This window comes from Protopterus annectens, chromosome 3.part1 (assembly GCF_019279795.1).
Source record: "Protopterus annectens isolate FY-2018-M chromosome 3.part1, PAN1.0, whole genome shotgun sequence".
Lineage (NCBI taxonomy): Eukaryota > Metazoa > Chordata > Ceratodontiformes > Protopteridae > Protopterus > Protopterus annectens.
Window position 1 is genome coordinate 357,350,023 of NC_056732.1, and position 24,061 is coordinate 357,374,083.

Consider the following 24,061-nt stretch of genomic DNA (forward strand, 5'->3'; position numbering starts at 1 on the left):
GGAGATAGTATATATATTGGCCTATAGTTAAATAGTTCTAGTGAGGGAACTCCTTTGTGGAGTGGGATTACATAGGAGGTTTTCCAGATTTTAGGTACATACCATTTGGTGATAGATCTATTGATCAGTATTAAAACTGGGTAGCAGATGACATCGGCTGCTAATTTGAGGTAGTTGTTCAGCAGTTTGTTGGCAGCAAGGGTTGTGGGTTTCAGTTGGCTTAGCAATTTCTTTATTGTACTTGTTTGGATGGGTTTAAGAGAGAGTTAGGTAGTGAATCAGTAACAGTAGGGAGGGTGATTTGTTGCAAGCTGTTTTTGTTTTTTATTAGTGAGAGGATGGAGTTTATGAAAAATGAGTTAAAGTGGGATGCTATGCTTTCTTCTGTGTTTTTGATATTTGGGGATGGGGTGGGACCTGGATAGATAAGCTGATTGATGGAAGCCCAGAATTTTTGTGTTTTTTTTATGCTTGGACTGAATGTTTGTATAGTACAGTTATCAGCTCTGATTTACTTTTTGCAGACATTTTTTAGGTGGCGGTAGTTGTCTAGGGAAGGTTTTGATTTGTCGGTTATATGTTGATACCAGAGTTTGTCTCTTTGTTTTAGTAACTGTTTGGTTTCTTTAGAGAGCCATGGGTAGTTGTTAGTTTTTGTTCTTATGTGTCTTATAGGGAGAAGTGTGTTTAGAACATCAAGAAATATGTTATTGAAATAATTGACTCCTGCATCTAGTGGGAGATATTTTAATGGGGACCAGTTACAGCTTAGTAGTATTTGTTTAAAGGTATCTGTGGAGAAATGTTTTGTATTACGTATTTGTTTGTATGATTTTGGTTTTGTGGATGAGCTATGGTGTCTTAGAAAGAAGGTTAGTAGGTGGTCAATTAGACTATTAGGTAGACAGCCTGAAAGGTGGATTAGAGAGGGTTTGTTAGTCAGGTTCTAGTCGAGAATGGATTTTTTGTTGCTGGTTTTGTCAATTCTAGTGGGTGAATGAATCATTTGGGTGAAACCATGTAGGTTGATATGATCTGAGGGGTTATCTGACGAGTAGATTTGCCAATCGGTATTGAAATCACCAACTAGTATAGTTTCTTGGCTAAATGTGACTGAGGCCCACAAGAGAAGGTTTTCTATTTTGGAGTGGTTGTTATTTGGTGGCATGTATACAGATAGTAAGACAATATGCTTGCTGTTATTGATTTTTAGACGTGATGCTAAGAGTTCTGGTTATCAATGTCTGGGATGTTTACCTGAAGTTTTTTGAAATTAATAGTGTCTTTATATTGAATTGTTAGTCCTTCACCTTGTTTATTTGTCATGTCTTGTCTGAGAATATTGTAGCCAGGGAGAATGAGTTCATTATTGTTTATGTGTGGTTTAAGCCAGGTTTCAGTTAGTATGGCAATATGTCAGGAGTGTATAGTGATAGGGTGATGTGGAATTCATGTATTTTGCTTAAGAGACTTCTGAGGTATATATTTTCTAGTGAGGAAGCTCTTGTTGAATGAAACTGCTCTAGATGTTAGTTATACTATTTTTTGTATAATTATTGAAGTAGCTTAGTGGAAGTTTCATAATGCTTTTTATTTATAAGAATATTAAAAGGAAGGTTTGTGAATGAACAATTTTCTTTAACATTTTCATATATTAACTGCGTAAGTGAACTGGTCTGTCTCAGGCCTTAATGAAGCACAAATCATGCCACTGGAGCTGTTCATAGCAAATGAGCCCCAAGTCAGTTATGACATTTAGGATCCCACTACCTTAGATTCACAACTTGTAAAGGATTTTGAAAATACAGAATTGTTTTTATTTTCATGAATAGTCAGCAAACCTGCTGTCAGACTGGATCCTGAAGTAAATTCTATTAGTATGCCCTATATATTACAACAATCATTTCAACAATTTGAGAATTCTGGTAAAGACATAGATCCTCAGAGTTGCACTATAAGACACTACATACATATTTAACATTGGAAACAGCTCCATAAGGATTGGAGTTGTGCTGGACCCAGTGGCAGGACTCAGTGATGGACAATGCACTTAACAGTGGAAATTGGTACCATAACCAGCGTCACAACTCTGCCTGCAATTGGCAGGCAGCAAGCAGTTAAATGGCAACAGATGTTCTCATCCTTTAGACAAATTGCTGTTGGTGTCCCAGAAGGTTCTAGTTTAGCATTCTTTCTATTCAACATTTTTATAAACAAGCTACATGCCTTCACTCATCATGCTAGTATAATTCAATCCATTGATGATTCCACTCTTGTATGTACAACTCCATCCACAGCCAAACTGCAGAAGATCATTCAAAACTCTTTCTCTACAGCTGAATCTTGGTTAACAAAAACGTTAACTTATTACTTAATCCTAAGAAAACAAAACTGACGGTCTTCACTCTTACACAATACTTCAACAAAAAAACAATCTTTCAATATGACTTCATCCAATAACACTGAAACTGAGGCAGTAACCCAAACTAAGCTATTAGGTATCATAGTTAAGGCCAGTCTCAAATTTGACTATTATATATTGCAAATCATTAAAAAGATACATCAGAAAAAACAGATCCCTCTATAGGACCAAACAATATCTTGCTGATTCTGCAAGGACAACATTAGCCTCAGCCTAATTATGTCCATCATTCCTATATGCTTCCTATAACCTCAGAAACGTATCAAGGGTATCAGAACTTGTCAGAGATTTGGGATGCATGGCTAGGCTTAAAAAGATCCTTGTGGTTGTTAGCCTAGTAAACACCAATCAACACCTATGAACACCTATGAACCTATGAACCTATAAATGTTCATAGAAAGCCAACTTTCCTCCTGCTACATCAAGGTAGCTAAACTTGCTGTCAGTGTTACACATATTTCACATCATTGTGAGGCCCTAAAAAATTGTCTTGAACTGCTCAGCTACCTAACTTACACAAAGCTAATTACTGCCTGTAATCTCATTCCTTCTCCAGAAAAATACCCAGCATTAAAAGATACACTACAGCACTACTTTCCAAGGAGGGTCCTACTTTCAAAAATCTCTTCTTATTATAAATAAGTCAGACATCTCAGCTGGAAACTCAACATACTTTAACTACATCTCTAAACTCTGGAACTCTATCCCAGCAAAACTAAAACAGACTGAAAAACTTTCCCATTTTAAGTCTTTGCTTAACCAACATTTAAACCAGTCCTGGTTATGTTCACGCTCCTCACCTGGGTAAGATGTCTCTCAGCTTCATCGCTTACTGTTCTCCCTATCTATACTTTGAGTTCTCTTCCTAGGTTGAAGTACCACTACTATTTCTGCACATTAACACTTCAGTCTAATCATACACTCACCTGCCATTTCCAATTATTCTCTTTTATTTCACCTGTTTCACCATCACTAACTAGCCATCATTTGCACTATATATAAAAATCATCTTCTGTAATGACTAACATCTATGGAAAATCTTATCTTTCTCTCATCACTAACCCCGTTCCCTGTTTGCTTACATTTAACTTTACCTCTAATGCAATATCATATATTTCTTTCCCTGCTAACCCTTTTTCCTTTCTTATTGACATCAAATCCCATATTTCACTATATACACATTTGATAAATTTCTTTAACCTCTCTCTTTTCGTGATGGATATTACATCTGTCTGATGGTCATACATATATTTGTCTTTGATAAAACACACTTTGTATCCTCTAAACTTAAATGTAAAATCTGATGAATATCTGTTAACATCTAGCTTTGTTTCTGCTGTAAATGTATTTCTTTATATATGTTTTACTTTTTGTAATTGTACTTCATCTTTATTATATGCAGTCAAACTGTGAATGTCATTTACTGGAGCTTTTCCCCCTGGGACTCTGTTGAAAATGGGCCTTGCCGAGTCAGACTTTACCAGTAAAAAAGATGAATAAATACAATAAAAATATAACAGCATAATAAATGAATCTTATTGGGAATATGTAAAATAAGTTAATTATACAGACTGAAATGACATTGATAAAATCTAATACTGGAATATACAAAAAGAGCAACATCTGGAAGCTTCTATGTAAGGCATTTATGACACTATATAAAATTGAATTAACATATAAAAGTAGAATGCTGAGATGTAAACAACAAATCAGAGCAGATTGACAACATGTTTTATGACTGCTTTTGTTTAATAGATTCCTGGGAGAAGGCACAAGAACTTTTACAGAATTATGGTCTAATAAGTTTACTTTAAATAAACATTAAGTTTTATTTACTGGTTCAATACCCAGAAGTATTCCTAACTTACATTATGTAATACTTTGGAATATCATATGTTTATCATACTGATCACTGCAGTAGCTTTTGCTATATGGCTTATATTCTGCATGAGATATAACAGCTGACCAATTTCCAGAGCTTCAGGGCACCTTGTACAGGCTGAAACTGTTGATCAGCTCAAGCTGAGCTGACTAAAAAGACAGGTTTGGCTGCCCTTATCATCCTGAAAAGAAATTTTCTTTAAGTTAATATGTCGCTTAGGGGCAGGGGCAGGGTTAGGATTAGGACAGCACATATTACTAAGATGGAAATGGTAGAGCAAAGCCCCCCCCCCCACCTTAGTAATGCCTGCTAACCCTGACCCTAACCCTAATATGCATCTTAACTTAAAAAAAACATTCACCCAACACTATCACTATTCAAATAAATTTGAACTGAATGTATTAGGGTTATGGGTGGTGCATCAGAAAAGGGCATTTGTTTTCCTTTTTCAATGTACTCAGTGTTGATGTGTATTGTGTATGATATAATGAATGTTTGAAATGTTGTAGTACATGTTTTGTATATCGACCAAGTGCCATGTCAACTATACATTATATGATCGTATATATATATATATATATATATATATATATATATATATATATATATATCACTTATGTTTAGATGAGTCCATAGACTTAAAAGAAAGTCATAGACCTTCAGAAGTGCCATTTAGCTGAAACACCTAATGTCCTTAAAAGGTAATTTGCATATATCACATGTCACATCTAATACAAGAGGTTTTAGGAATCACACAGTTCTAGCTTTACTAGATTTTTCATTTTGTTTTTTAATTGATTGTTTTTTTCTGTGTGTGACATTTTTACTCATTATTTTAGTTTGTTAGTTGGGATATTGTGCAGTCACCCTAAGGTTTATGGATATCAGTTGAGTAAACATTTCAATTATGCTATGCTAATGATGTTATAAGGAGGTAGAAACATGCATATTCACAGCTAGTCGGGTTTGGCTTTATTAGCCTGAATTTGTCCATAAACAGACTTTAAAGAAAATGACAACAACGTTCAGAATTGCCATTTAGCTGAAACACCTGATGCCCTGATGAGGTAATTTGTATATATCCAATCTCGCCTATTGTGAGATTTAAGGAATCACACAGTGGAACGTCTAGCTTTGCTAGATTTTTCTTTTTGTTTTTTAACTGATTGTTTTTTCTGTGTGACCTTTTTAGTCATTGTCGTAGGTAACTATATATTGTTTGCAAACACACCTAAAAAAATAAGAAAACTTGAGATATCTTACAGTATTATTAATACCATAACTTGCATAGGAATCTATGGTTCCTATTCTGAAAACAAATTCTGTTCTAACTACCCCTTAATCTACTCCTGATCCTGCTAGTTTTCACTAGCATCTTTTAATTAGTTGCTTTTTCATTATTTCATAAAGGTATCACTTATTATCTTGACTCATGTAATAATCCTTCCTAAAATGTAGATAAGTACAAGATGTAAATATTATGTCTATTCTTCATAGCAAAGTGACTTGCATACCTCTCAAACTCTTAGCAGAAGAAATTTGGACAAAACCAAAAATAACAGGGGGGCAAAGGCCCGGAAATAGGGACAATTTTTAAATATTGCTTGTATAAACTGAAAAAGTTGCTAGAATAAAATATTTAGTGTTACCATGCATTTTCTGAGTTATAGGAAGTCTCAAACATAATTGTCTGTTATTTAGTGAATTCAGTCCTCAATGATTTGCCAGAGAAGCACAAGTTTTATGAGGAGCAGACCAAAAATATAAGGCAAAATCTGGACATTCTGTGAAAATCTGGACAGATGAGAACTATGCACACTCTCTACATGCTGTGAATGTTCATTCACATGGACTATACATGTAAATAGTCAATAGTGGCTAGTGCACTGCCCTGGAAAACAAATATAATGCAGGCACACACACACACACACACACACACACACATATATATATATATATATATATATATATATATATATATATATATATGTATATATATATATATATATATTTATATGTATGCATATATATATATATATATATATATATATATATATATACATATATGTGCATGCATACATAAATACATAAATATATAAATCCTTTTTAGACACCTAAATTAAGTCATCAATAAACTAAGTATAAATCCAGAAACTAAGTGTCAAAGAAGGTAAGAAAAATATTATAAAATTTAACATTAACAATGTAATAGTTTAAAGATAAATATAATAATTGACATGTTGAAGGATGAAGACAGAATCACATTCATTCACATAAATACCATTTAACACCCATTTGAGGAGTAGCCCTATAGCTCAGACCCCATTGCTTTCACCAAATAATTACCATGCACACAAAAAACATGTACCGTGGATACAGAGAGATTCTCAACACCAGTACTAATTAGGTAATGCAGATTTACCAAATAGCATAATGGTGAAAACCTCTGATTCAGAGACAAAGTAAACCTGCATTAGGAATACCTCATTAGCAGCTAATCATAATGTCTCTGATTTGAACACTGTCCCCTCAGACTTGACCATGATATTGTTCTCCCTGCAAACCCATACATTGAGATTGTACAGTCACTTACAACATGCACAATAGACTTTCACAGGCACACACAAACATTTGCACATGCACACACACACACACACACACACACACACACACACACACACACACACACACACACACACACACACACACACACACACACACACACACACACACACACACACACACACACACACACATACACACACACACACACACACATACACTCCCAGATGTTCTCACACACCTACATCCATGCAGTTGCAGAGAAGTACCTACAGACATACACTCACAAAACTATAGACTCACACAATCACTTGCATGGTCTGTCACTTACACACACACAAACACACACAAACACACACACACACACACACACACACACACACACACACACACACACACACATACACACACACACACACAAAGCAGATATGTGGCTGCATTCATGTCCCTACACACACACACACACACACACACACACACACACACACACACACACACACACACACACACACACACATCTACGCAGTTGCAGAGAAGTACCTACAGACATACACTCACAGAACTACAGACTCACACAATCGGTTGCATGGTCTGTCACTTACACACACACACACACACACACACACACACACACACACACACATCTACGCAGTTGCAGAGAAGTACCTACAGACATACACTTACAGAACTACAGACTCACACAATTGCTTGCATGGTCTGTCACTTACACACAAACACACACACACACACACACACACACACACACACACACACACACACACACACACACACACACACGCACACACGCACACACACACACACAGTGAACTCACTTGGCCTCACACATAAATCCTCAGACAATACACAGACAGCTCCTTGGTACCTCTCTGTACTTACAGTATGAACCATGAACCCATCCATCAGACTTACTGGATATATTTCATCTTGTGATGGCTTACACTTTTCCATCATAGTGAAGAAAAATAATATCTGATTTCCTCTAGTGCATTATATTGGTGCCAGCACCATTTCTGCAGAAGATCACATGGCTAATTTATATTAGCTGCTTCCCCAGACTGGCTCATATAGATGTATAGATAGATAGATAGATAGATAGATAGATAGATAGATAGATAGATAGACAGGCATACATTTATGTTTTTAATTAAAAAATTTCATGTTCATGTTATAATACAGACCTCTTCAATTTCCTGAATGGTAACCTATATGCAGTTATGGCTATGAATAGAGATGGGGGTTGGCAATATGGTTAAGGTGCTCACCTCACAGACACAAGATACAGGGTTTGATTTTCACCCTTCGAGTAAATTAACTAGGCTTGAGTAGGTCTTCATCTCATAGGCATAAGGTACAGGCCCTAATTCTGGTCTTGGGTTATTGGCTTGGCTTAAAATTGGCTCTTCAGGGCAGTTGGCCAAGTATCATCTATGAGCCTATGAATCCATGAACCATGTAAATTAGGTATTATCTGCTTCCTGTGGTCCTGGTTATGATTCCATCAGCCTTCATTTGCCTACTGTGTGAGTCTGAGCAAGTCACTTAACCAGAGAATGCTCCTGTGCTGACAGTGAAAAAGGCCCATGTGGATTAGTGCTCTATTGTATTTAACAAATACAAAACAAGAAAACAGACAAACAAATATATAAATCTGCAACAAACTTTTCTATTAGTGTACATGTCCAACAATTGGAATATTCACAGAGGTTCTTCCTAAAAGAATACAGGACATAAGTAGCATGTCCTAGACAGACTACCCCAAGGCCCTATCCCTGTATTCTGTCTCCTACAGGCTTTTGAGAGGAGATATATGCCTGGCATACAAGGCATTGTCAGACCCCACTCTGCTGGACCTCCTGCATATCTACAAAACAACAGCACCATAAAGACATGTTCTAAAGGCTTAAACCTTGCCTGTGATATAAATAGGGCCTGCTGGAGAAACAGTTATGTATCCCAGAGACTACCCCTTCTCTGGAGCATGTTCCCCATCAAATGAAGCAGAGTTCCTCCATAACCAAATTCAAATATAATTTGGACAATTGGATGGGGAACAGGAAATTCATCTCTTGTTTGGCACATATGTCTCTAATGGACAGAGGCAACTTGTACATCTTTCATCTCCCAGGCCCCTGCTTATACACGTTTCATCTTCCAAGCCCCTGCTTACACTTAACAAGTATACCAGAACTTGTCAGAGATTTGTGATGCATGGCTAGACTTAAAAAGGCCCTTGTGGTTGTTAGCCTAGTAAACACCAATGAACCTGTATAAACGTTGGCTTATTTGCATGCAGTTTTAACATATGAAGATATATGTCATTGAATCTCCTGCCCCATCAATATAATTATGTATTATCAGAATTGTAAGACCTAATCACTCTAATTCTCTTCCATCCTCACTCCACCTTCATCCCTTAATATGACTGCATTTATTCCTTATTATTATATTCTACTAGAATACTTAATCTAGATTAAACACCTTTGAATATTAAATAGCATATCATTGTGAACTACTTAAAGAAAAGCCCCTTAACTGATTTTCAAGCTATAACTATGCTATTAAAACATATATTTCTCAGTTAACATTTGCAACAAAATTGTTAGAACACAAGAGTAGATTAAACAAATACAACAATCTGTAAAAGTAATAAAGTATGTCTGTATTTTATTTTCACACATTTACTTTTAAAAACCCATAAGTCACCATCCAATAGCCTCCATGTTGGTGTAAAACGAGGCTATGTTTATTCCTCTTTACATATATTTGACTAGCACTTGCAATTTTATAAGAGTATATTTCATGGAAATATAATTAGAGCTGGTTTCAATTGCCACAGTGCCTTATAAGTTGTTAAACATAAAAAAGAAGCAACTACACAGAGTTGTTGTTGCTTCATCTACAGTTCCTTCCTTTTATTCACATCTGAATCTGCATGCTTTCATGTACGTAACAGTCAAATATAATTACATATTATGAGGTTATGGTGCATGAGAGGTGTGCCCATACTTTAAAATATCAGCAACGTAATATGTCAAAGGTGGCATGTTCCTTCTGCTGTATAACTGTATATTCTACTATCTATCTCAGTCTCCATTTGCAGAAACCCTGCATGCAAAGAAGACAGTGTATCCAGTCTTCCTTTACTACCTTATGCCTGCTGTATGTGCTTGCATTGGACTCTTGATTTTTTTCCATCACCACTCATAAATGTGTACCTGTTTTCCTTAGAAAAAATCCATAATGTAAGACTGTAAGAGCCCAAACAAAGACTGTTGAAGTCATTTGACTTTAAGACTAATCCTCCTCTCTCATTCTTTTCTGTTACTCTCCTTCTCCCATCCTCATTTCATCTTCATACCTTCATCTTCTACAAAATCTCACATAACTTGGATTGTCTAGTTCTGTCAGTGTCTGGTTCCAAAGTCGCCGAAGTAACAGATCTCAGTCAATGATTTATACTCTCCCTTTCTGTCATTGTCTTTAGACTTGCAACACAACTATTTGTGTATTCAACCTATTTATTAATGATCTCCCAAATGCAACCAAACATGCCTCAAGAATCCAATACGCTGACAACTCCACTCTAATCTACACAGTGCCTAACTTAACTGAGCTCCACATAATAACAAAGAATTTCTTCCTCTCAACAGAAACATTGCTCAACAACTCCCAACTACTTCTCAATCTCCCACCTCCAAAGAAAGAAACAAAGCTATTGTTGTTCACTCCTAAGCAGTGAATTTACAACAAAACCCTCTTCTCAGTTACATTAGCAAACAAAACTAAAATTGTAGTTACTAATACAAAACTTCTGGGAGTTATCATGGATGACAAAATAAATGTTGACTTATACTTACAAACTACTGTCTGAAAACACACCAAAAACAAGGCCTCGTTATAGAGCCGAGTCTTTCCTTACTAACTGTAACAAGAAGACTACTGTCTCTGCATACCTTCTCACAACCCTGTTCTATGCCTCAGTTGTGTTTACCAGTTTGTACACCACAGAGTTATGTAAACTAGAACAATGCTACAACAAAATCAGTGTATATACTTAAAGCTCCTTAACTGGATGGAACTATGTAATTACATTACCTACACCTATATAAAAATTACCCACAACATTTTGTACCTTCTTGATACGTACCACTCACTAAAATAAATCTGCTAAAGTGGTACACTCCGACTAGACATCTGTAATCTACTGATAAATGCCTTGTCTCACAAACTAAAACTCAAAATACTGTTGGTGATGCTATGTACTCTAAATTTTCTATCCAAAAGGTGGAACTAAATTCCAACATACATTGGACAACAACTCTGTTTGCCATTTTTCAAAGTGCAACTGAAGGGACACCTATCTCAAAGACTCCTGACTTTTCCTTGCTCCAACAGCTTTCTTAGGGATGACTCTTATCTACCTATCACTTCCCTATTCTACTAATAACACCATAACTACAGTAAAATACCATGAACTACTCATAACTTACTACTACTACTGCCAATGTGCCTCTACTCCAACTAATATTCTCTCTCAGCACTAAATGACCCACTGTTCTTCTTTTCACATCTCTCAACTCAAGCCCTCCTTAACACATACTCCCCATCTATCAAATGTTTCTTCAGCCACCCCTCTTAATCCTTCCTCCTATAGCATTCACACACTGCTTAATGAATAGTGCCAATCTAACTTCCAACTTGCTGAACCTTCATAGGTTCATAGGTGTTTACTAGGCTAATGACCATGAGGCCCTTTTTAAGCCTAGCCGCCTTTTTTAGCTTGTTCTTTTATTCCACTTAATGGAAGCACAATGTTATACTGCTGCTATTAATCAATATCTACTTTTCAATAATGCCATGTCTGTAAAATGTTTATTGTTTGAGCTCTGTAATGTACTTCGAATGTAGAGCTTTTCTTCATAGGCCTGCACTGAAAAGGAGTTATTTGACGCTCAGTCTTACATTACCAGGAAATAAATGTAAATACATTAAAAAGTTAGGCTGCTCAGTCAGCATTATGTACCATGATCTGTACAACTTGTCTTTTTACTACAAAGTGAGCCTCGAGGTTTGATGAATGAAAAAAGAAATGGAAAGGAATCATATAAAGCATATATATAACCCAGTGGCTCACAACTGAAAGTGTCTATATGTTAAAGAAACATTTTAATTTTGAATCTGAAAAATAGCATATTAGTAAATCAATGTGCATGGAAATCATTAACACAATACTGCTGCCACTCCTACTACAAATGCTCACATTTGCTATATTTTAATACACATAAATTTTTAAAATCTGCTTTATTATATACATCCTCACTATTGCTAAAGAAGTGATAGGCTATTAATTCAAAATAAGAGCATGCATTAACAGAAACCATGTTTAAAATAGTACCATAATTCATACCCGCGAACCTGAAAATCCTACTGTCTCTGTTCAGCATTGGTTAATTACTTAGTGTGGTTACAAACAACTAATCTTTGGATGCTGACAATGTTTAATAATGTGGCATATTACTTTCGATACAGGTTCAGTAAATGTAGTCCTGATATTTCCTACTTTGTTAAACACATGCAGCAGTGTATGTAAAACAATGAACAGACATGACATATAAACATATAGAATACCAAACCTTTCATCAGTTTTGCATATTTTTCTCACATTTTATTAATGTACATTAATATAGTGTGTGAAAATATGCAATTAATTGTGCTGTTGCAGTGGGTGAAATATTCTGATGATTGCTACGAAGCAATGTGAAGTTCCACTGAGGTTCTATTATTCCAACAAGGTTAACATTTTTTAGAGACTATGCTCATTTATTCAAAGCTTTCCTGTGCCTGGCTTGGACATATGTGACTACAAGACCTTGGGTTCATCTAAAACCATGTGTGGACACACAGCTAATATAAGTTTTTTTTCACTTGCTCTATCTCAGTGCTATTTAACAGTTCTGTGCTGCATTTACTGGTTTAGTTGAATTTATGACTGTTTTCAGCCAGCACTTGTTAAAGAAACACCATCTGTTTGTTATTGTACTGCTCCTAGTTTGTTTTAACAGTATTCAGATTCCCTACTGTACTAGAGCTCAAAACCAGTTTGTTTTGCATTAAGAGTTTTTTTCTGCACTCTAGTGGGAGCAGAAGGGTGATTTCACCCATCCAAGTTGGGAACTGCTGGTAGAAAGCTTATTGTGTGTTTGACTGATTGGGCTGAGGGCTTAACTGTGTAAAAGTCTTTCATCTTGCTGGTATAAAAGCCTTCCATTTCTGCATCATGCAAACGCAATTACATGTACCTTGTATATTAAGCAAACCTCTCCATTTTAAAATCTTGTATAGAAAATGCTCTCCATAGTCTCTCACTGTTCATAGCTGCTCAAAATACTGCCAGTTTGCACAGACGGTAGCACCACTGTAGGTCACTTAATAGTATACTACTAAACACTCTTACTTAGACCTTTTAAACACTCTTACTTAGCCCTTTAAGTGACTCACCCCTACTCCTTCCCATCTACTAAGGATCTGGTATAATGGATATGCACTTTCATGTCATTTCTGTCTCTGGCCTGGTGGATATGGGCATCCTGAGGCTGCATAGTAACTGCCCCATGCTCACTGACAGCCATTTAATTTTGGAATATACAGACACAGTGTGTGAGAGATGTAGGTACACAATGTCACTGGAGGTAAAGCTCTCACATACACACACAAAAAATGCAAACCAGGTTGACAGTGTTACACCTAAAACATTCACTACCAACACTAAGGAACAAACACATAGACCCACATATGCAGAGGTACTCATTTTTAATCTACCCAAACCTCCAATACCTCCTAAAAGCATTTACAAGTGGCCTTGTGCACATTAAAAAAAAAGACAGCACCTGACACAAAACATAACTCTGATAATCACGGTAGCCCCGCTTCCAAGCCCATAGGGTAACACACCACACAGCCAAACATTCTAGTTATTGGGGATTCCATTGTAAGACATACTGTTGTCCCCCTTACCAGGCTAAACAAGGAGAAGATCACAGTGAGATGTCTGTCTGGAGCCAGGATCCACCAGATCACACATGCACCTTGGTCTTTAAACTACTAGTACCAGTATGACACAGTCATAGTTGATGTGGGAGTAAATGACCACAGACATATTTCACTGGACTACATGAACAGAGGCATGATGGGATCTCTGAATATGTGTCCCAGACAGGTATGACTCTAGCCTTGAGTAGCATGCTACCTTCACCAATGATGATGCCACAGTACCAGAAAACAATGACTGACTTCAACAATTGGCTCAGTTTCTGTTGTCACAATAAAGGGATCTAATATCTGCCAGCCTGGGGGAGACATGATCAGCAAATCATGATGATTTGCCAGAGATGGTTTGCACTTGTCACCACTTGGCTTCTGGACACTGGCAAAAACTTTATCTATCCCTATAGGGCCTTTTTTAGGCTGTGTCAAGTTGTTAAGCCCTCCAACATAACAAAAATCACTCATGACTAACTAAAGGTACTGCTGCTCAACACTAGGAGTTTAAATAAAAATACAAACTGCACTCCTTAGAGGCACTCCTCACCCTGGAGAATGCAAACATATGTGCAGTCATGGAAACATGGTTCAGAAACACGGACAGCACCCCAGCTATCAAGGGCTACAATGCCTTTCATACAGTTCAAACCACCTCACCTCAGGATAAAACAAAGGGAGGCAGTTTCTCAGTATTCATAGAGGCCAAGTACACTGCTAGACTAGTCCAACAAAATGATTTGCTTCAATTGCTCCATGCCTAACTAACCATCGGTGCAACCCTCTATCATATTCTTGCTAGCTACAGATCCACTAACATGAGTCTGGAAAATCACACCTCCTACCTAAACCTACTGGAATCTTTTAACATTCAGCATAACACCATACTTAAGGGTGACTTCAACTACTCCTCCATAAACTGGGAGACTTATATGACCCATAATTCACTTGCTCAGATGTGTTTGGCAAGCACCTTGGAGCAACTAATTAGCTCCCCAATTAGAGGTACAAATATTCTAGACATAGTTCTCATGAACATGGGGGATGATGCTCTCTCACATGCATTAACTCCTCCTTGGTAAGATCTGACCACAAAATGATCACCTTTAGTATTAAAACTAACCTAGAACCCCCATCAAACTCCAAACCTGTTAAGAACTTTGTTAAGGCCAATTACCTCAAACTAAGTGACAGTTTATAAAACTTCCAAGCCCCTCTGAGCCCGGATGACACTGAGGCCTACTTTGAGCTGTACACAAAAGCACTGTACAACCACATTCATAGCTGCATAGAGGAAGAAGTACCTGTACAAGTCAAACCTATGATTACTGGCAAAAATAAACCATCCTGGTGGACCCCTAGCATAAACAGGAAGAAAGAACAGACAAAACAGTGCAAAAATGCATTTTTCTTTCTAAGCAAACAAATTATAGAGCTGGTCAAATCAGCCAAAGCACGCTATGAGGCAAAGATAGCTTCCCAGGTGAAAGATAACCATAAGGCTTTTTAAATTATGTTTTTAACCTCAGGAGACACACTCAGCAATATGCCAAGTTAATCTTGAATGGTAACACACTCACCCTGAAATTATAGCAAACCTGCTGGATGACAAGTTCAGTTCAAACTTCTCCTCCATTCACCTCCTACCACACCCAAAGATATACCCACAACCATCCCCTTACTAGTCATTACGAGGGAACTCCTTCACTGAATTCCATAAAATCCTAGTTAAATTGAATAAAACATGCGGATTTATGATCAATTCAGAGGAGAGGGTATTATTGCATCAACATAACCAAAGCATAGTGCATCTCTCTTACCCATATGACTACCTTTTTTACCTGACCTCAAATATGCAGGCCTTGAATAATAAACACTGGACAAATCCTTAAAACTTAAACCCTGGCATAGATGCTTTAGTTCCACGATATCCACTCATTTGCCACTGATCTTACTACAGAGTGTAACTCTAGGGTATTTTCTTAATTTAGAACCTATAAGGTACAGTGGTTTACCAAAGGACATTGGGTTATGCCCAACTACAGTCTACTATAATCGGGGTTACACCAATTCTCTTGCACCATCCTAAGTTATTCAAAACTGTTGTTGCTCTTTCTTCATTACTAAGACCTCCAGCCTCTAAAATGTTTGAAGATCATACCAGTTTTGCAGTGACTGCATCTTCAACTTTGTGTTTTACTAGTTTGTCCATTATTATTTTGCACTGGCCCTCTTGTTGGCCATCCACCCATACTTTAAACCTATTTGCTCCACTAGGACAATTGTTCGGCAAACTGGGAGATTGGGAGTAGGTGTTGTCTTCTATGGTGGACAGCTGTTTTTTTATTAAGTTGTATCTGCTGTGATACAGGCTTGCTCACAGCCAAGGGGTTGGCATGCCATTGGCCTTTGTGATGTACATGCACACTGTGTGTGACATAAAAAAGTCTCCTTGCCCCCTTGTATTCTGCAGTCCCTATGTGAACTCTGGTCTCCACCAGGAATTCAGCCACAGAGAGTATGCTAAACACACGTTCCTGAACCTTTCCCTCAAAGAGAAGCAAAAAAGCCTTGTCATTCGCCTCCTTCCTTATTCCATATTTTAAGATGCTCAACTGAATTCAGGCCAGCTAGGTCATAATCAAGACTTTATTCCTCTTTGCCAAAGAACAATTTGTCCATTGTTGGTATTTCAAATAACTGTTTTTTTTGGGGTGGTGCCTACTATAACAAGTCAGAGCTAAAAATGGGTATCTTCTCCAGTCCATGCACCTAAATCAAACAAATAAATAAAAGTTTCTAAAATCTATGGTGAAACAGAAACCTTCTGCCCCTTCAGAATGCGGAAGACATGAAAACAGAAACTTCTGGCTTTCTGTCTGAAGGAGGAATATAATCTAAAGTTTCTTTAATCTGCAGAGTCTAGGCCTATTTCACACTCTGTGGAGTCTGTCTAATCCATTAGAAGAACTCTTTCTATGGGAAGACCTATTATTTTTTCATACATGGTCATCTGTAACCACATCCAGAATCCAGTGGTCCTTGGTTATGATTCTTCAAGTTGAACCAAGCTTGAAGCACTAGCATCACATTGGTAGATCTACAGGTTAGTCAAAAATTGCTGTGATGACCCTTATATAGTTTAAACAATTCCACCCTGACCAGGCCCCAAAAGTAAAGTTAAATGTCCTTTACCCTTAATTTGAGAAAATTCATGCTGAGACTGGGATCACCATGCAGACTTCATACAGACAGTATCTGGGGTCAAGACTAAGCCCAGACATTGAAGATCCTAACTAATGAGCCATTATTATGTCTTGAGAGTTTCTCCATGGGAATTAGGAGTGGACTGCCTGAAAACTGTGTCCTGCTCATCTTAAGAGAAGGCTTCTACTTATTGTGAAACTAGAGAGGCCAAGAAGAAGAAGAAAGTTAGAAAATCATAAAAATCCATGATAACATATCAGTACCTACTAATACTTTTGTAAGTGTTCTAACAGATTCTGGAAAGTCTGCCCAGAGAAGAAATCACCTTGAAAGGGGTTACAAAAGAGAAGCCGTAAAGAAGCACAGCCTACACCATGCCATCTAGTACTGCCACATCACTACTCTACTATCAACATCAACCACACAGTCAAAATTACAAAGGTTTACATGAAAGGCAATTGAAAAGGCCACTCTAACATTCTTTTCCTCAGACTACTTGCCTACAGAAATGGTTATCTCTGCCACCTTTTTGTAGAGCTTAGCTCATTAGGAATGAATGGAACTGAGACAGACAAGACAAGTTATAAATGGACCTAAAGTCCTATATGGCCAAGGAGAACACCCTCTTACAGTCCCTGGCAAAATATTTGAACTCCTTATCTGTCAGCAAGTAATAATGTATTTGTGGTATGCAAGATCTATGCTGGAGTGAGGATATCATACAGGAACCTGCCCTGACATGCTTAGTGAGGATATCTCTTCATTTCAGAAGAGGATTAGATAGGGCTTCACATTTGTTGTGAGTTGAGAGAACAGAATCCAGGTTCCTCTATGTTTAGTTCTCCAAAATGGGGCTATGTGAACGGTGTTATAGAAAAGGAACATCCCATTATTTTTATCAGAATCAGAAACAATGACCCCAGGATCCTCAAAATACTCTTATCAGGAGAATCAAAGTGAGACAGAGAGGGAGAAAGACTATCCTACCATTACTGAAAGCAAGCCTGAGCTCACTTCACATTGGCAGCAATGAGGTAATTACAGTTTCATGCTTAGTGCTAGGAGGCAAGGCCCAAACATTCTTGGCAGTCTATTTTTGACATGGCTCCTGGCAATGAAATGTCTGTGTAGAATATAATGTGGGCATTAAACCATACTAAGAACGCATTCCTGCACCTCTGATAAAAGATTCTTTTTCAAACAGAGAATACACATCTGGTGCAGCAGACATCCCTATGGGCCCAGCTGAAGAGGGAAACCCATGGACGTCTCCTCAGATGTAGCCAGCAAGACGTCCTTATTCTATGTGGAGTCAAGAAGAGTAATATTCTTATGCCTGAGACATATCACTGTGCTTTCACTTTTAGGACTCAATATCTTGGTTTGCACAAGCTGACTCAGGCATTGGAAGAAAGTGTAACACTCCATGCTCACCCCCAAACATGGCTGAAAGAAATGTAACTGATCGTTTCTCACATCATTAGGTGATGATGATTGTGTTCTTGATCTCTTGCTAGTCAAAAGAAAGGTGGCACATGATGGTCTGAAGGCTGACACAAGAGACAAAAACTGAAGGAGAAGGATCCAGACAAATCAAGTATTACCCTTGTGATATAGACATTGCAAGAATGGGCTCAATTATACCAAGTTATTAAAGAAGACAAAATTATTCATTTGGAAAAGTTTTGCAGATCTGAAAAAGGGGTGCCAGTTTGAGACATTTTTAATTATCATCAAATGGTATATTATATTAAAGGAGCACTGTACTAGAGCAATTATTTCTGCCAAGTTAAAAAAGTCATTTTGAAAACAAACACACACACATACAGAAAAAAATTACATATGATTGTACTGCTCTGGTGTCTTTGTCTTGATGCCTTTCAGGGGCCTTTTTATTAAACATTTTTACTGCAGATTAAACAGGTTTGTGAAGCACTTTACAAATCATATTAGACAGCATGGCTTCCCATGTAAATTTCATTAAATCATTAAGGACACATAGGGTGAATTAATGCTTGCATTCAAACAATAAATTGCAGCATAATGGCTCTTAAAGTGATAGTATTAACATATATAATAAATGTAATATTATTTTTTCCTCTATGCTTATCATGGGATCATAGGAGGCTACTAGACTAATGACCCTAGATCCTTTTTAAGTCTAACCATTCATGGCACAGTTTTCCCAATTATCAATGCCCATGAGCTAGAATGACTTGGGTATATGTCTGTGCTTTAGGGCATCTAAAAATGGACCCTCTCCAAAAGGGCCACAGGCGAAAAGCAGGGGGTGAGTTTGCAATGTCCCATCCATTGCTCCAAATCGCATTTGAACAGGCTTAGGGAAGATCTTTGTGTCACATGAGTAGGGAGTCTGTTCCAGAGAAGGGGTCATCTGAGACACATACCTCTCTCCAACATGTTTTGTTTATGCCACAGACAAGGTTTAGATCCTTAGAGTGGGAAATTATAGTGCAGTTTGTTTTGTGAATGCTTAATTTTTTTTCTAGCTAATAAACACTTCAAAACATTCAATTGCAAAAATATTCATTTATATATTTTTCTATTGGAAATATTCAAACCATATTCTAATCACTTGAATAGTTTCAACAATACTAAATGTACCTATCATTTTTCAAATGAACATTTTGCAATGTTTTTAAACATTATTGAACTACATAATTACTTTTTATTATTTTTTTCCGTTTTTAATTGCCAGTACTTTTTGGAAATGTTGATCTGTACTAAGAGGGATTTACAAAAGAGTCACATTTTTGTCATGGAGCCAGAATCATGGGGCCTGTCTAGTCTGGCAGTTGGTGCAGAGAATTAAGGCTATGATCTGTTAATGAGCCACTTCCTGTGGTATAGGGTTTGATTCCTATAGCCTTCATTTGCCAGTTGTGCTATCTAGAGCAAGTAATTTAATTGGACATTTCTTTGAGATAGTTGGAAATTTGGGTTAGTTCATTAATGGTCTCCTGGACTGCATGACTACTAACTACCTATGAACCTTAAACTAAAAATCACACAGATAAAAAGGCAACAAAAACCTTTGCTAAAATTCATTACTTCTGCTCCCTTTATATTAGACACCTATTCAGAAAAAAAAAGTTTGTTAAACAGTCACATGAAATATTGTTTTGAACAAGTGTGTGGTGGAAAAATAATAACCAGGTTGAAGAAAATAGTCAAATTTAAAAACTTAAAAATAAGATAATTACATTAACATAATCTCAGCAAATTATCATATCACCAAGAAACTTTAAAGACATGCCTTTTCAAAACCAAATAAAAAACATGTATTCATACAGTTAAAAGATTTGAATGCCTAATTGAAAAGGTTGGCAGTACTGAGAATGGTGACATGAAATGTAGCCAAGTTTGAAAGAAAAAAAAAACTTAAAACAAGATGAAGAAGTTCAGTTATTGTTGGCTTGTGGCATTTTAGTGGTTATAATCTAACAATGCTCTTGATGCTGACCTGTGTTCTCGCTATGCTTGAGACTGTGTGTTCAAGTTTAGACAGAAATTTGTTTGATGAAAATATTATTTTAGCTGCTGAAATAGTTTCCCTGTACTTGAGCATTCCACAGAGACCTGGTATGCAATGGGTCAGGGATTATTTGCTTAGAAATCATGATATTAATATTAATAATAGAAGCGCTAACAATATTCTAGCTATACATTATTTATTGGATATTGTATTAGGCAATAATTTTAAGATGTTTGAGCAAAGGCTTTATAAACAGAAAAAGAGCATCCCTGTGGGTGATGCTATGGTAAGGAATTTTTAAATCTAATGTCTGTAACTTGATTGTTGTATCTGTACCACATGATTGTGTATCTGTACCACATGATTGTTGTATCTGTACCACATGACTGTGTATCTGTACCACATGATTGTATATCTGTACCACATGATTGTTCAAAACTAGTACTTTAGGTTGCAGTTCATTTATTTTTTTGTTCCGAAGAAGTCAATACTATGAAGGGTACAGAAGTCCTAACCAGTAATCAAAGTTTTTGTTGCTTTGATTACCTGTTTGATTTTTAATTTATTTTTTCCATAGTTGCTGCATTTATTAACTTTTGTATTTCACTTAACGTTTTGATTTTCAGTTTGCAAACCATAACATAACCTACATAACTTCTTCCAGTATATCAGGGAACTAGTATACAATGGAACAGGGATTACTTAATTTGTAGTATTAGAAACACTAACAATGTTCAAGCTATATAGACCTTGCTGGACATTATAAAAAAGCATGTTTCTGTGTTTGAAAAAAAGTTGTTTGAAACAGGAAAGGGGTATTGCTATGGATGCCAGTATGGCCCTGGCATTCTCCAGTTTGGTCTCATTGCGAGAGGGTATTTTCATACAGACTAGGTTATTAAGAAATATGTCAAAATGTACATGCATGACACCGTTATCCTCTTTTTTTTGATAAAGTACTAGTGAAGAGTTTAACTTATTTATAGAATATCTAAACAAAAGTGCATGCCACTACTGTTCATTGTTTAGAACATCAGGGTCTTTTAATTGGTTTATAAGTTCACAGATAAGTACTAGGCTAGCTGCCCTTGTGGCCCACTTTGAATTAACCTATCCAATTTGGTGTTAGATTGGCCTTATCCAGCCCATGATCACTAATCATTTATTATCATACTTTTCAACTGTCCAGATATTCACAGAATGTCCAGATTTTCCCTTATATTTTTGGTCTGCACCTCCTAAAATTTGTGGTTTTCTGGCAAATGATTGAGAACTGAAGTCATTAAATAATGACAGAAAATTGGGTTTCAGGCTTCATAGCCTTCAGAAAATGCATTATAACATAAATTATTTATTCTACAAACTAAGTTTATAAGAGCACTATTTAAAATCTGTCCCTATTTTTAGGTCTTTCTCCCCCCATTATTTTTGGCTTTGTCCAAATGTCTTATGCTAAGAGGTTGAGAGGTATGTGTATTACCCCCAGTGACAATAACAGGGATCATACCATGGATCATTTGTGTGGATCCATGCATGGGATAAAGCATTTAGGTACTGCCTCTGTCCATTAACAGCACACTGAGCAGTCCTGGGGTAAATGTTCTATTACCCATCCATAGATCCAAGTTGCTTTTGAATATGGACAAGGATGGGCTTTGTTTGAAGTGGACAGAAAATCTGTTCCAGAGCAACTGTATCATCTGCATGATATACCTGTGCCTCCAAACCATTTTGCTAATGTTGCAAAAGAGGTTTAGATCCATAGAACACATATTTCTGATGCCACTGATTTGCTGACATGCAGTACGTCCATCAGTATTGTATGTCAGACAAAGGTTACTTCTTAGCAGTTTGTAGGATACCAAGTATATTGCCAGAGCTTTGAGTTGGCCCAAATAAGACATTGTTTAAGCTTTGCATCCTTTTAGTAACTCTGTGGGTGTTCCAGTTGTTGCATGTGCCTTGACAGATACATGTGAAAGAAATAATTATGCTCAATGATTTGCTTAATAACGGCTGACTAAAGGGGACAATGACATCCCTAAAACTTTCTTATGACAGCGGACACATGGTGGTCAAAAGTTAGATCACTGTCCACAGAAGTTCCCAAATCCTGAACAACTGGATTAGTTCTTAGGGGAATACTGTCAGTGTGGTAGTTCCCCAGGGTGGATGACTTCCCAAAGGATATGATAATGGATTTTTTTGGCATTTAGTTTCATTCCATAATATTGCCACCTGTTATTTTTTGGAGACAACTTTTTTACAGGATGGCTAAGTCTTTTGGGGATTCAACAGCTGCTCCATGCTTGTAGTCATCTGCAAATGTAGCCAACCAGAGCCCTTTGGTATTTGCTTTTACTTTAGAGAAGTAGATGCCAAACAGGAGAGATCCCAGCAGTGAAACCTGGGTGACTCCACTGCTGACTGATCTCTGTTTGGAGGTAGCTTTCCCTATTTTGATCTCCTGCATCCTATCTTTGAGCCAGTTCACAATCCAGTGTATGATATGGGGGTTATTCCCAGTTTGTGTAGCTTGTATACTATGGCTGAGTAGGGGATTGTGTCAAAACCTTTGGCTGGGTCGTGATATGGGTGTGTACCATTTTACCTTCATCCATTGCTTTGGTGATCTTTTCAAAATATCCACCAGGCTGAGTAATCATGACCTGCCCTTGAAGAAACTAGACTGTGACAGGACCAGTGTTTGGAAGTTCCCTATGTCTTTACTGATTAGTTCCATGATAAGTTTTTCCATGGCTGTGCATACGAGGCTAGTCAGACTTATGGGTCTGTAACTGTCTCAGTCTGTGGATTATCATCCCTTATGCAGGGAAATGCCTTTAGTTGTTCTTCATTCACTTGGTAAAAAACCTGTATAGAGACTGAGTTTGAACAGTGCTAATGGGGGTTGGCTAAATCGTGCTTCATTCTGTTTAAAATGCATCCAGGGATGTTGTCAGGAACCATTGATGCAGTATTTTTAGCTTCTGATAGCACTTTTAGGATTTGATCTTGTGTGATAGCAACAAGAGAGCTAGTTTCAGTTTTTTTTTTTTTTTTTTTTTTTTTGTGGGACAGATGGAGGGAATAGAGAGATACAGTTAGAGCTGAATTTAGGGCAGTAGTTTTGCTTCATTTTTAGCCTAAGTGTAGGTATAACCATTCACAGTTAGCTCAGTACATTGTGCTTTTACGATTATGAACATAACTAAAGGCCTTGTGATTGTCATTGGCTTAGGAAGCTATTTAGCCTCAAACTTGGCTTTGGTGGACTTTAAACTCCTGGGTTGTTTATTTCAGTGACAAGGGTTCTAACATTCTGGGAATTGGTCTTCTTAACTTTGGTCAGAATTGTCTTACTTTTATTGTAAAGCTTGCTGATATTACGATTCCATGGGTTTCCCGTGCACTTGTTCCTACAGAGACTCAT